At 43.8% G+C, this 12,844-nt stretch overlaps 1 long non-coding RNA gene across 1 annotated transcript in view; it reads right to left on the bottom strand.

Moving 5' to 3' along the window:
- Window positions 1–1,637: 1,637 nt before the first annotated feature.
- The window catches only part of LOC124551209, a 538,959-nt gene continuing 527,752 nt past the window's right edge, over window positions 1,638–12,844 (bottom strand). Inside the window, exon 3 of the long non-coding RNA XR_006967795.1 lies at window positions 1,638–1,787. This is a non-coding gene — a long non-coding RNA (uncharacterized LOC124551209). The remainder of the gene's footprint in view (window positions 1,788–12,844) is intronic.

Here is a 12,844-nt window from a genome sequence, read left to right as displayed (position 1 = left end):
TAATTAAATCGACACCCTAGCTGCAGACAGGCGCTGATATGCATCATTGGTGACATATTTAAAATGTGTGCCCCGACCGCGACTTGAACCAGGGATCTCCCGCTAACATGGCAGACGCTCTGTCCATCTTCTTTTTTTATTAATCTCATTTTGTTCGTTTTTGTTCGTCGTATTTCGGCGCGGACGTCGCAAGACACCCGTTTCAGTTTGTCGATGATCCATTAACTCAGTTTTTTATTACAGAGGGCTGCTAACCCTCTGACCGAACACGCTGAGTTACCGTGCCGGCATCCATCTGAGCGCCGCGTGAGATTACCCGAGCGGTCTGGGCGCTGCAGTCATGGACTGTGCGGCTGGTCCCGGCGGAGGTTCGAGTCCTCTCTCGGGCATGGGAGTGTGTGTTTGTCCTTAGGATAATTTAGGTTGTGTGTAAGCTTAGGGACTGATGATCTTAGCAGTTAAGTCCTATAAGATTTCACACTCATTTGAACATCCGTCTGAGCCACCGAGGGCACAGAGGATAGTCCGCCTGCAGGGACTCACCCCTTGCACGCTCTCCAATAATGTATATCAACACCTTTTTGCAGCTAAGGTGTCGATTTGATTATCATTTCATCCTAGAGAAGCAGGACGGTCATCAACGGTATCTGTTCTTTCCGGAACAGATACGACCTTCATATATCTTACACAATAACGTGAACAAATAGAGCAGCCGCAGCATAATGTATACCAGGACAGTATTTGTCATCTGTACGATCGACTGTATGACAGAGTCAGCACCCGCATTGCCGCTGTGGAAGCTACAACATACACTAATTGGTTGTTCCAGCAGCAGTCGATGCCTGGCACCTCAGAACCGCTAGCGTTGTTGCTCTGTAAATGTAATCATTTCATGTACTTCACTTGAAATCTTGCAACATTGCAACAATAACTCTTGGGTGAATCAGAAGGGCGAGCTTTATTTTATTTATTTTTTTTTTTTCTGGCAGCTAGTTGACTGAGCAAGAAATTTTGCAAGCTTAAGAGGAAGAAATTGTTCAAGAACTCACCTCGCCTCCTCTTTTCCTTTTTAAGGATAAATTATACTTTATGTCATCATTATTTTAAAATCTGTAATCTATGAAAGAAATGAAGTAAATACGGAAAATAAATGTTAAAGCTTGTCATCTTTTTGAATGTGTTACTCATTAAGATATATCAGTTACATATGTGGCATAAGTGGGTGGTTTTCTAGGCCAAAATTCTTCAAAGTAGCTGTTCATCAAGGTGTTAACATACAATACAATGATCACGGTCGGAGTCTGTACTATATGGGCATTCAGAACCTCTCGTGCGTGTGTGAGAATGTTCACGTGACCAGTGACACCGGCATCATTCCGCGGCTGACACAGTACGTTCAACTTGCGTAGAAGTTCCTTGAAACGACCGTCACACTACTTGCAATGCCACAATTTGACGATCTGATGGAAAGAGGCTTATTTAACGAGGCAAGCCGTTGGCATCAACAACATGGCAAATGTACTACGTATTTGCTTTTTTTAGACGATACGGGACCATTAGAAACATATTTATACTGGCTGAGCCAGCGCATCTGCAGCAGGTGAGCGTGAGAGGGCGGTGAGACTGACCTTGTCGAAGGCTAGAGGGCGGTGTCCGCGGTCGCGGTCGCGGTCGGGCGGTTCCATGCCGATGCCGCAGCGGGGGTGCCGGAGCCGTGGGGGCGCCTCTAGCCGAGCTCCATGGGGCTCTGCGACCGCCCCATCGCGCCAGTCACCCGCGCACGAGCACTGCAACACGGGACAGCCGGGTCAGGGGTCGCCGCCAGCAGGCAGTGCGACGAGTACTGCGGTGAAGCAAACCAAACAAAGGCATCAGCTGCACTGAAACAAGCCAGTGGGGAAAGTTGAAAGTGTGCACCGGACTGATACTCGAAACGGGATCTACCGCCTCCAATGAGCGGTTTCCTTCCGCTTCGGCTGTCCGGACACAATCCGTGACTGTCTCAAATTCTCAACTTACCCACACACTACTGACGTAGTGTTTGTGCCCATTATCCTCAATACTCACAGCATATTGCTGATTCCCATGTGAGATCGAGCCTCTGTATGCATCTTCACAGAAAAGATCGCCTTTTTTTATATATCTATGATGTCTTTTCTTTCGGAAGATGATCCATTCTGTGCAGACGCACACATATTCTCGACCTCATATGGGAATCAGTGATATGCTGCGAGTATTAAAGGTTATTGGCAGGGGCACTACATGATTAGAGCGTGGATAAGATGAAAATTTGAATCTGTCAGGGCAATTGCTCATGAGAATCGGTAAATCCAGGTTCGAGTTCTGTTTCAGCATAAATTTTCAACTTTCACCATTGACTTGTTTCAATGCCCGTTGGCAGCTAATGTCTTTGTTTCGTTTGATTCATTTCACATAATGGCTGCAAGATCACCATATGGTGTCTGCTATTTCAGACGTGTCTGAAAGAAGAGACACCATATGTGTACATACTAAAGTTCATATATACAATATACAAAAGAAGTTCAATATACAATATAAGTTCAAATATACAATATAGACTTTCACGACCGGAATTTGCGATACTACTGATACTTGATTTATGGGCATAAGGCCTTAGTCCAAAGTATAATTCAATGCCTAATATTTCTCTTCTATTACTGGAGACTTCATCACAGGTTTTAACGACACAGAAAGCCATGACAGACTCAAATACACTAAGCAAGCCGTATTGTATTGACACAGTGTTTAAGCCAACGAGAAAGATGCGCGAATATGGTACATGACAAATTAGGAAAAGGCTGCCAGGTCACACGTATTGTCAAGCCAAGTGACAGAGGACGCGAGGAATTACCATTTTTGGACGTTCTTAAATGTTTAGATTGACAAAGCTGTGTCTCAGTACAGTAATATTGTTAATAATAACAATAATAATAGCAGTAGTAAGAAAAAAGATTAACTAATTCTTCTTCTTTCGCTTACGCCATAGTCCCTCAGCGATCGCAGGGTAGGCGTGTTTACAACAGATTTGGCAGTGTTAGTGTTAGGGATGGCCAGATGCCCTTCCTGCCGCCACACCGTACACCCCAGGACGAAATCAGTGTACCCCAACTGTCTGCGTCTAGTGTAAATCGTGAAATACTGCGGACGTGTTTCAAATGTCGGCGACGCGTGTAACTGAGGGTAACGTGCGGACCAGCCCGGTATTCACCTAGCGGGATGTGGAAAACCGCCTAAAATCCACATCCAGGCTGGCTGGCATACCGGCCCTCGTCGATAATCCGCCGGGCGGATTCGATCCGGGGCAGGCGCGCCGACCCGAGTCCAGGAAGCAGCGCGTTAGCGAGCTCGGCTAGCCTGGCGGGTCAAAAGAAGTGAATATGTATTCGTAATATGTTAGATAGCCGTAACAGTGTTAGTAAAGAAACGATATGGTAATGTAGTGGTGTGTTACTGTGAACAGTTCAGTGACCGGGTTGTTCTAATCAGAATCGACAGCAGACCAACACCGACAACGATAGTTCAGGTATACATGCCGACGTCGCAAGCTGAAGATGAACAGATAGAGAAAGTGTATGAGGATATTGAAAGGGTAATGCAGTATGTAAAGGAGGACGAAAATCTAATAGTCATGGGCGACTGGAATGCAGTTGTAGGGGAAGAAGTAGAAGAAAAGGTTACAGGAGAATATGGGCTTGGGACGAGGAATGAAAGAGGAGAAAGACTAATTGAGTTCTGTAACAAGTTTCAGCAAGTAATAGCGAATACCCTGTTCAAGAATCACAAGAGGAGGAGGCATACTTGGAAAAGGCCGGGAGATACGGGAAGATTTCAATTAGATTACATCATGGTCAGACAGAGATTCCAAAATCAGATACTGGATTGTAAGGCGTACCCAGGAGCAGATATAGACTCAGATCACAATATAGCAGTGATGAAGAGTAGGCTGAAGTTCAAGACATTAGTCAGGAAGAATCAATACCCAAAGAAGTGGGATACGGAAGTACTAAGGAATGACGAGATACGTTTGAAGTTCTCTAACGCTATAGATACAGCAATAAGGAATAGCGCAGTAGGTAGTACAGTTGAAGAGGAATGGACATCTCTAAAAAGGGCCATCACAGAAGTTGGAAAGGAAAACATGGGTACAAAGAAGGTAGCTGCGAAGAAACCATGGGTAACAGAAGAAATACTTCAGTTGATTGATGAAAGGAGGAAGTACAAACATGTTCCGGGAAAATCAGGAATACAGAAATACAAGTCGCTGAGGAATTAAATAAATAGGAAGTGCAGGGAAGCTAAGACGAAATGGCTGCAGGAAAAATGTGAAGACATCGAAATAGATATGATTGTCGGAAGGACAGACTCAGCATACAGGAAAGTCAAAACAACCTTTGGTGACATTAAAAGCAACGGTTGTAACATTAAGAGTGCAACGGGAATTCCACTGTTAAATGCAGAGGAGAGAGCAGATAGGTGGAAAGAATACATTGAAAGCCTCTATGAGGGTGAAGATTTGTCTGATGTGATAGAAGAAGAAACAGGAGTCGATTTAGAAGAGATAGGGGATCCAGTATTAGAATCGGAATTTAAAAGAGCTTTGGAGGACTTACGATCAAATAAGGCAGAAGGGATAGAAAACATTCCATCAGAATTTCTAAAATCATTGGGGGAAGTGGCAACAAAACGACTGTTCACGTTGGTGTGTAGAATATATGAGTCTGGCGATATACCATCTGACTTTCGGAAAAGCATCATCCACACAATTCCGAAGACGGCAAGAGCTGACAAGTGCGAGAATTGTCGCACAATCAGCTTAACAGCTCATGCATCGAAGCTGCTTACAAGAATAATATACAGAAGAATGGAAAAGACAATTGAGAATGCGCTAGGTGACGATCAGATTGGCTTTAGGAAAAGTAAAGGGACGAGAGAGGCAATTCTGACGTTACGGCTAATAATGGACGGAGCAAGGAGGACATCAAAAGCAGACTCGCTATGGCAAAAAAGGCATTTCTGGCCAAGAGAAGTCTACTAATATCAAATACCGGCCTTAATTAGAGGAAGAAATTTCTGAGGATGTACGTCTGGAGTACAGCATTGTATGGTAGTGAAACATGGACTGTGGGAAAACCGGAACAGAAGAGAATCGAAGCATTTGAGATGTGGTGCTATAGACGAATGTTGAAAATTAGGTGGACTGATAAGGTAAGGAATGAGGAGGTTCTACGCAGAATCGGAGAGGAAAGGAATATGTGGAAAACACTGATAAGAAGGGACAGGATGATAGGACATCTGCTAAGACATGAGAGAATGACTTCCATGGTACTAGAGGGAGCTGCAGAGGGCAAAAACTGTAGAGGAAGACAGAGATTGGAATACCTCAAGCAAATAATTGAGGACGTAGGTTGCAAGTGCTACTCTGAGATGAAGAGGTTAGCACAGGAAAGGAATTCGTGGCGGGCCGCATCAAACCAGTTAGTAGACTGATGACCAAAAAAAAAAAAAGTGGGCTAAAAGTAGAGAAAGCGAAAATTTGAAAAGAAAAATGAATATTGGACAGATGATATTTAATAGGAATAGTCTCTTTTCGCTACGTTTTAAATAAGATAGTGTAAGATTCGGAGGTCTCTCGGCCCTACTGTTCGATGCGTACATTGAAAAAGCAATGACTTAAATAAAAGGTTCAAGAGTGGGATTGAATTTCAAGATGAAAGAATATTAACAATAAGATTCGCTGATGATTGCTATCCTCTATGTAAGTGAAAAAGAATTACAGCACCTGTTGAGTGGAATCAACAGTCGTACAGGGTATGGACTGAGAGTGAACAGAAGAATGGCGAAAGTAATGAGATGTAGCATGCTGTTTTCACGCTCCGACATAGTTAGGTTACACTTCGCCACGTTACACGCTACAATTCGGAGCCCTCTAGCAGCAGATGGTTTCAAGTTGCGTCACTGAAGCGGAAAAGTCGACAGAGTATTATCTATGACGTGTAATGCCTCAATCGATATTGAGAACAGTGTAAAAATTTCGGAAGAATTACTTTTCAGCACTACTACGTAGGTTTGCTGAGCTTCTTGCAGAAAATGTACGGGATGCCACCGTCACGAAAAGCATGAACCTTGAGGTTACTGGTGTCAGAGGAGTACCTTTTTTTGGTTAGATTCTTGAATCGTCGTGAAAGAAGTTAAAACATCAGAAGGAACAACAAAATGCTTAAGAGTGTACATACAAGTAAAGTTCTTTTATTTTGTCTGATTATAAGGCAATTCAATACTAAAGTTCTTGTCTGTTTTGAACATTTTAAGAGCTCTGAAAAGAAAGACATCGTGTGCCTTTTGAGCACCACATAACCACAGGGTTAGACTAGTTAAATGTAAAAGGTTGAACTCTAGCATCTTACTCGTGTAGAAGTAATGTGAGAAAAGGCGGAGTTGTTACAAATATTAACACAGTCACACAGTAGCAAGCAGTTAATAGCCTGTAGTGATTCCATTGTAGATTTTCTAACGGATTCTCATAGGAAACACGATCTGAAAAACATATTTGAATAGTATAATTTGATCTCAGTAACTAAATTTTCAACGTGTCTGGAGAAATACAGTAGGACTCCAATTGATAATTTTTTTTTTTTTTTGTGAAGCTCAAAGTAAAAAAATAACTGAATATCCAACAACACATTGTCTCTGTGATCATGATACACATTTAATTACAATAAATAAGGTATTTCCTTACGGTACAGATACCTCTCTGTGGCGATGGGTATAATTAACCATCCCAATCCAAATATTTTTGAGAATAGATGGCCCGGGATGGAATTAATAATAATATCAAATTACAAAACTCTTGTCACAAAGTTAAACAGCCATGTGGGAGCCTGTGAATCACTAGAAAAATTAAAGGATCTTACGAAAAGGAAAGGGAACTGTATCTGTTGTGAAGAACAAGTAAAGATCCTCCAGTAGTTGGACATTAGAAAAACTATTCAAAATTACTGAGACATTTGAAAAATCAAGGAATACTATATACGAAATTAGTAACTCCGACAACAGATTTAAGTCTGTTTGGAATGTAGAGAAACAAGACGGATCAACAGGCCAGAGAACTGAGTAACATTACTATTGATTTAAATGGAGAGTATATAAATGATCAATCAGATAGCAAATATATTTAATAATCATATCTTAAATGTGGTAGAAAATATAGAGACAAACAGTTCAAGAGAAAAATAGATCAGTATGTTGGAAAAGAAACTCATATTATTTAACGATAATTCCTCTCACTCACTTTTTCTGTAATTAGGGAAAATACATAATTTCTCAAAAATAAAACTTCATCTGGACTTGGTGGTGTTTCAAGTTGACTTCTAAATACCTGTTCCCATACAAGAGGAGCTTATAAATGTTCAGAATGTAACAACAAGTAAAAATTAGTTTAGTATGTGAATGTAAAATAACCGGTTCCACAATATTCCGATCCATCGTGCAAAATTATCCATGTAACATGAAACAAACTTACTAGCTATCAACAATAAGGGCTGTGTTTTTTTAAATATGTCATTCATCACGAACTCAGACCATTCTCCCAGGAACACTGAAATACGCCATTGTTAAATCCATCTATAAGAAATCCTGTAGGAGAGATGTCAAGCAGAGTTCAAGCCGTCGCAAAGACGAAGAGTGGACACAACCCATATAATGTCCAGTAAGAGGTGTCAGCATACTTTTTATCAGATACTGTAGATGTTCATGAATAATACGCCCACAGCGCAATCCTCCAATAATAAGTACGAAATCATCAGATCTGCAGGAGTACCAAAACGTTCTTACATAAATTCAGCATTATGTTCACAATTTCAGTTTATCAAAGCTGGCACCATTTAGAAATCTTGTCACTGTGACAATTTTTTAAATAGGATAAACATTTATTTCGTATTCACTTAAAAAGTGAACTACAATTTTCCAGTTGTATGTCACTCGTGACCTTCCCGAGTGTCGCATGGGTAAGGCTAAGTATCTACATCTGGACGACGCGTCTGGCGTAGTGGTAATTCTGTTTACGGGCACTTCGTAGGGATAAAAAGAACTGAACAACGTTAAATGAGTAAGATAGACTTTAACTATTCAAGGTGTGCATCCTAGGAAAGTTCTCAGAAAGCGTTAATATTATGTACTACACTGGACGAAAATACACTCGTCACTACAACGGTGACGGTGCTCCAGGAGGAGGCCGAGTGGATACTATAACACATAAAATATTAGATAACTTGACTACAGCATAAATAACTAGAATTACTTTTTATACATCCCATTTCTACAGGAATGACACGAGTGTTTACAACTGTCTTTGAACATTAACGTATCACTGGATACAGACAATATACAAGTCTCTCACTCAGAGTACATTTAACAACAATTTTCACGTAGAGCTCTGCCTAACTGACCACACAGCTAGCGCGCTAGAAGACAATGCTGTCGTCTTTACTCGGTGACTGCGAACTGGGCTGAGTAGTCATATGCTCGGCCGTAAGCAGAAGTGCCGATGCGGCAGCGTAGCGAAACGTTTATGGATATGGCTACGCCAGTCCCGCTGATTCGCCGATTCGATTTGCAGCGACTGCGACTGTCTTTTCTTGTGGTTGCGTTGCGAGATACCCACATTGTCGTGCTTTGGCACCTCGCTCTGCGGACGAGACCACGTTACCTGTTCCTTTGTAACTGGCGTATGGTATGAGGTGACGTGGGAATGGTGATAGCTGCAAGGTACCGCGCCATATGTTCTGCTAGAGTGCAGCACTAATCGCGGCGCAAGCCGTAGCCACCTGCGGCCAACCAACTGCAACGCCAGTCCGTTTTCTGCGTGACCTTTTACCGCATTGCGCTTCACACCCCTTGAATGCTCACTCTATGCTAAAAAATCTTTTCTTGGAAGCCCTCCACCGCAGGTCATTCAGGATGTCGGTGGTAGCTCGTGCCGACCTTCCAGTAGCGGTAGTTCGTACCAGCCAGGCACCGCAGCTGCGCAGCCCTATACCTGTTACCACTAGATGTGAATGGCATCGTTTCCACGGAGGCGGGGGACTTTAATTCATCACAGACCAGCCAATCTTCACGAAATTTTATAAATTATATACACAAATCTTGCCCACGAATCCGTCTATCTGTCAGTGAAAACGTATAATAATTCCTACAGTACTTCCTTCGATTAGTTTGAACATACAGACAGATACTGCAGGGTGGCCAGAATCGGTCTGAAAAGCTTGTAAGGGTGTTGTAAGGTGCGCTGTGCTGAGAAATAACTGTCAAGAAAAAAGTTCAATTCGCTGCGCCGTTTCCGAATAAATTAGCATTGAAAGTAGCCAGCAGGTCATTGCAGCCGCAGATGCAAGCGGCCTGCCACAGCTGGTGTCGCCAAACTCGAGAGCGATACAAAAATTGGACATGGGATGGTAGTAAGGATCGAAGCAGAGCCAAAGGCTGAGCTGTCGCGCCCGGTATCACTAAGCTATGAGAAAAACTGGTACTAATTTTATCTGGCAAGCCGGCCGCGGTGGCCGTGTGGTTCTGGCGCTGCAGTCCGGAACCGCGGGACCGCTACGGTCGCAGGTTCGAATCCTGCCTCGGGCATGGATGTGTGTGCTGTCCTTAGGTTAGTTAGGTTTAAGTAGTTCTAAGTTCTAGGGGACTTATGACCTACGATGTTGAGTCCCATAGTGCTCAGAGCCATTTGAACCATTTATCTGGCAAGTGCCTTGAATTAGCACGTAAAACGGTGCCACTGGCTAACTTCAATGCTAATCAACTCGGAAATGGCGCAATGTATCGAACTTCTCAGGACAACTTACCCTCCAACATCCTTGCAGACTTTTCACACTTTTTCTGACCACCTAGAGTAAGTACACACAGATAAAAGTCAATGTAAGAAACATTCTGCATAAATGACATACGATATTATTTCGTCTATCTCCTGTTAATTAATTGCTTTAAGTCCACTTTAATACGAAGGTGTACTGAAAAGTAAGGCCTCCCAATTTTATAGGTGAGAACCCTTAAAGTTCCTTTTTAAATAAAACAAGTGTTACATTCTACATCTTTTTTATTCATGTCGACAGATCTGCAGCCGGCTGCCGCTAGAGGTCTCCAAATTGTAGCGTGTAACACTTCCGTTTTTAACGTAACATGTTGCTGCGTGAGGAAGAGCGAGCTGTAATCAAGTTTCGAATTCGAGGAGTTCACCCACACATGGAACAGCCTCTCCTTCAGCATGACAATGCCAGACAATACACGAACGCTGCGACGTCTATAACAATCCGACGCCTTGGATTCACTGTCATCGATCATTCTCCATACAATCCCGACTTGCTCCCAACTTATTTTCATCTGTTTCCAAAACTTGAAGTACTTCAGTTTGATAGTGATGAAGCCTACAAGCAAAGATGTGGTTGTCGTTCCGTCAACAAAGTCAAACATTCTACAAAAAAATGGTTCAAATGGCTCTGAGCACTATGGGACTTAACTTCTGAGGTCATCAGTCCCCTAGAACTTAGAACTACTTAAACCTAACTAACCTAAGGACATCACACACATCCATGCCCGAGGCAGGGTTCGAACCTGCAACCGTAGCGGTCGCGTGGTTCCAGACCGAAGCGCCTAGAACCGCTAGGCCACCCCGGCCGGCAGACATTCTACAGTGACGACATCAATAAAGTGGCCTCTAGTTGGCAGAGATGTGTACGTCCCCGTGGTGACTAGGTTGAGGAATAAATATGCATAAATATAGTGTAACGGTGTAGAATGTTAATAACGTTTATTAAATTTTAAAAGGCCTCCCCAGTTAGTCGTGCGGTATAAAGCACGGCTTTCCGGAATGGGAAGGTGCGCCTGGTCTCCAGCACGAATCCGCCCGGCGGACTTGCGTCGAGGTCCGGTGAGCTGGCGAATGCGGGCTGGTTCCCCTTATTCCGCTTCCGCTACACTATGCCGACGATTGCTGCGCAAACAAGTTCTCCACGTAAGCGTACACCACCATTACCACGCAAACATAGGGGTTACTGTCATCTGGTGTGAGACGTTCCCTGGGGAGGGGGGGGGGGGGGGGGGGGGCGTCCACCGGAGGCCGAATCGCACAATAACCATGAAAGAGTGGTTCGGTGTAGGGCGGCTGAGCGGCTGAGGGGTGAAGTGGACTGCGGTAGATGTCGTGGGGTTGTGGACCACTGCGGCTGCAGCGGGGACGGAGCCTCTCAGTCGTTTCTAGGCCCCCGGTTAACATACAATACAATACAGATTTTAAAACCCTTGAAGAGTTTTCATATAAAGAATTCTGAGGTATTGCTTTCAGCAAAAACGATCATTCGCCTCGCGCTCATACTGCGGCCCCGGACTCTAGTGACTCCACAGTGTTGACTGGAAACAATGTGTATCAGTCGCAGTAGGTAAGCTGCAATTCAAAGAGAACCAACGCTGGAAGAAAGGGTACACAACCCTTAGGTAAGGTGAGCGAGCCGGCCGAAGTGGCCGTGCGGTTAAAGGCGCTGCAGTCTGGAACCGCAAAACCGCTACGGTCGCAGGTTCGAATCCTGCCTCGGGCATGGATGTTTGTGATGTCCTTAGGTTAGTTAGGTTTAACTAGTTCTAAGTTCTAGGGGACTAATGACCTCAGCAGTTGAGTCCCATAGTGCTCAGAGCCATTTTTTTTTTTTTAAGGTGAGCGGTGTGCTTAAAACGTCCTGAATGCGAGCAATATGATCACCAACAAAGCAGATGGTTCGTGATCCATACAGAACTAGAACTGTTCTTGGGGCATGGCAACGTGAAGTATCACAAACGCTTCCAGAGTAGAGTGGGGTCGGAACGTGCTGACCTGCCCCGCAGCTGCTGCCTGGCTGAACGGAGCGGCGCAGACGCCTGTAGCAGGATAGCAGGAGTCCTCTGGGAAGTTACTGCACTCGAGACCGAAATGAGAACGCGTCGAGGGTGCAGCAATCTCCACCGAGGCCACCTGCCGCTGCCGCTGCTATACCGATGACGCTGCGCTGGCGCTTTTCCAAAGCTGCAGTCCACTGCCCACTCTTATTCCTGGTTTCAGAAGTCTCGCTTCCTTCCACAGCACACTGGCACTTTGACACCATATACTCACGTCTATAAAACGTGTTGTGTTCCAACATATTTTGGTAGTGCGCCCAGGGCATTTAATACTGATACTTGCAGTACTGCTGCTCAAAATAATACGGGAATTGTCCATCGGCGTCGATGTGCTTTTGAATGCGATGCTATGACTAAATTCCTTTGCGCGCTTCATATTGTTGTATGTGCGTATAGCCGGCCGTTAGCATCACGTTTGTTTCTTTGTTGCGCGAGCTTTGGCAACGACACTGAAAAGAGAGGGTGTTGGGATTCCCTGAGACACAGCAACGGAAGCCTTATTCGCTCGTCGGGGTATGGAGGTGACTTGAAATTAAAAAGTACATTTGAACAGTAAAAGGCAGTTATTAGGTGGTTCATGTGCGTGGCGCAACGATATGTTCATTTTAACATTTAAAGCAATTCGTGAGTGGCTCACACTAACTTCACATTCGTATACATCTGCCATGGCGCGTTGACTGAACCAGAAAGTGATCAGTATACTTGTGTAATCCCAAAAGTAAGGTTTCCTATTTCTTCATAAGTACATAGACCTGTTTATTTCTACAATGGTTTACATCAGTCTACAGCTTGAACGTTTAGCTATTTTTAGACATAATCACCATTTCTGTCGATGCATTTTTGTAGACGCTGTGGCAGTTTTTGTACGCCCATTCATAAGAGAGATGATACCACCAAA

The sequence above is a fragment of the Schistocerca americana genome, chromosome 1, assembly GCF_021461395.2.
Source record: "Schistocerca americana isolate TAMUIC-IGC-003095 chromosome 1, iqSchAmer2.1, whole genome shotgun sequence".
Classification (NCBI taxonomy): Eukaryota; Metazoa; Arthropoda; class Insecta; order Orthoptera; family Acrididae; genus Schistocerca; species Schistocerca americana.
The sequence above is the reverse complement of the archived record's forward strand: the minus strand, read 5'-3'. Positions and strand labels throughout refer to the sequence as shown.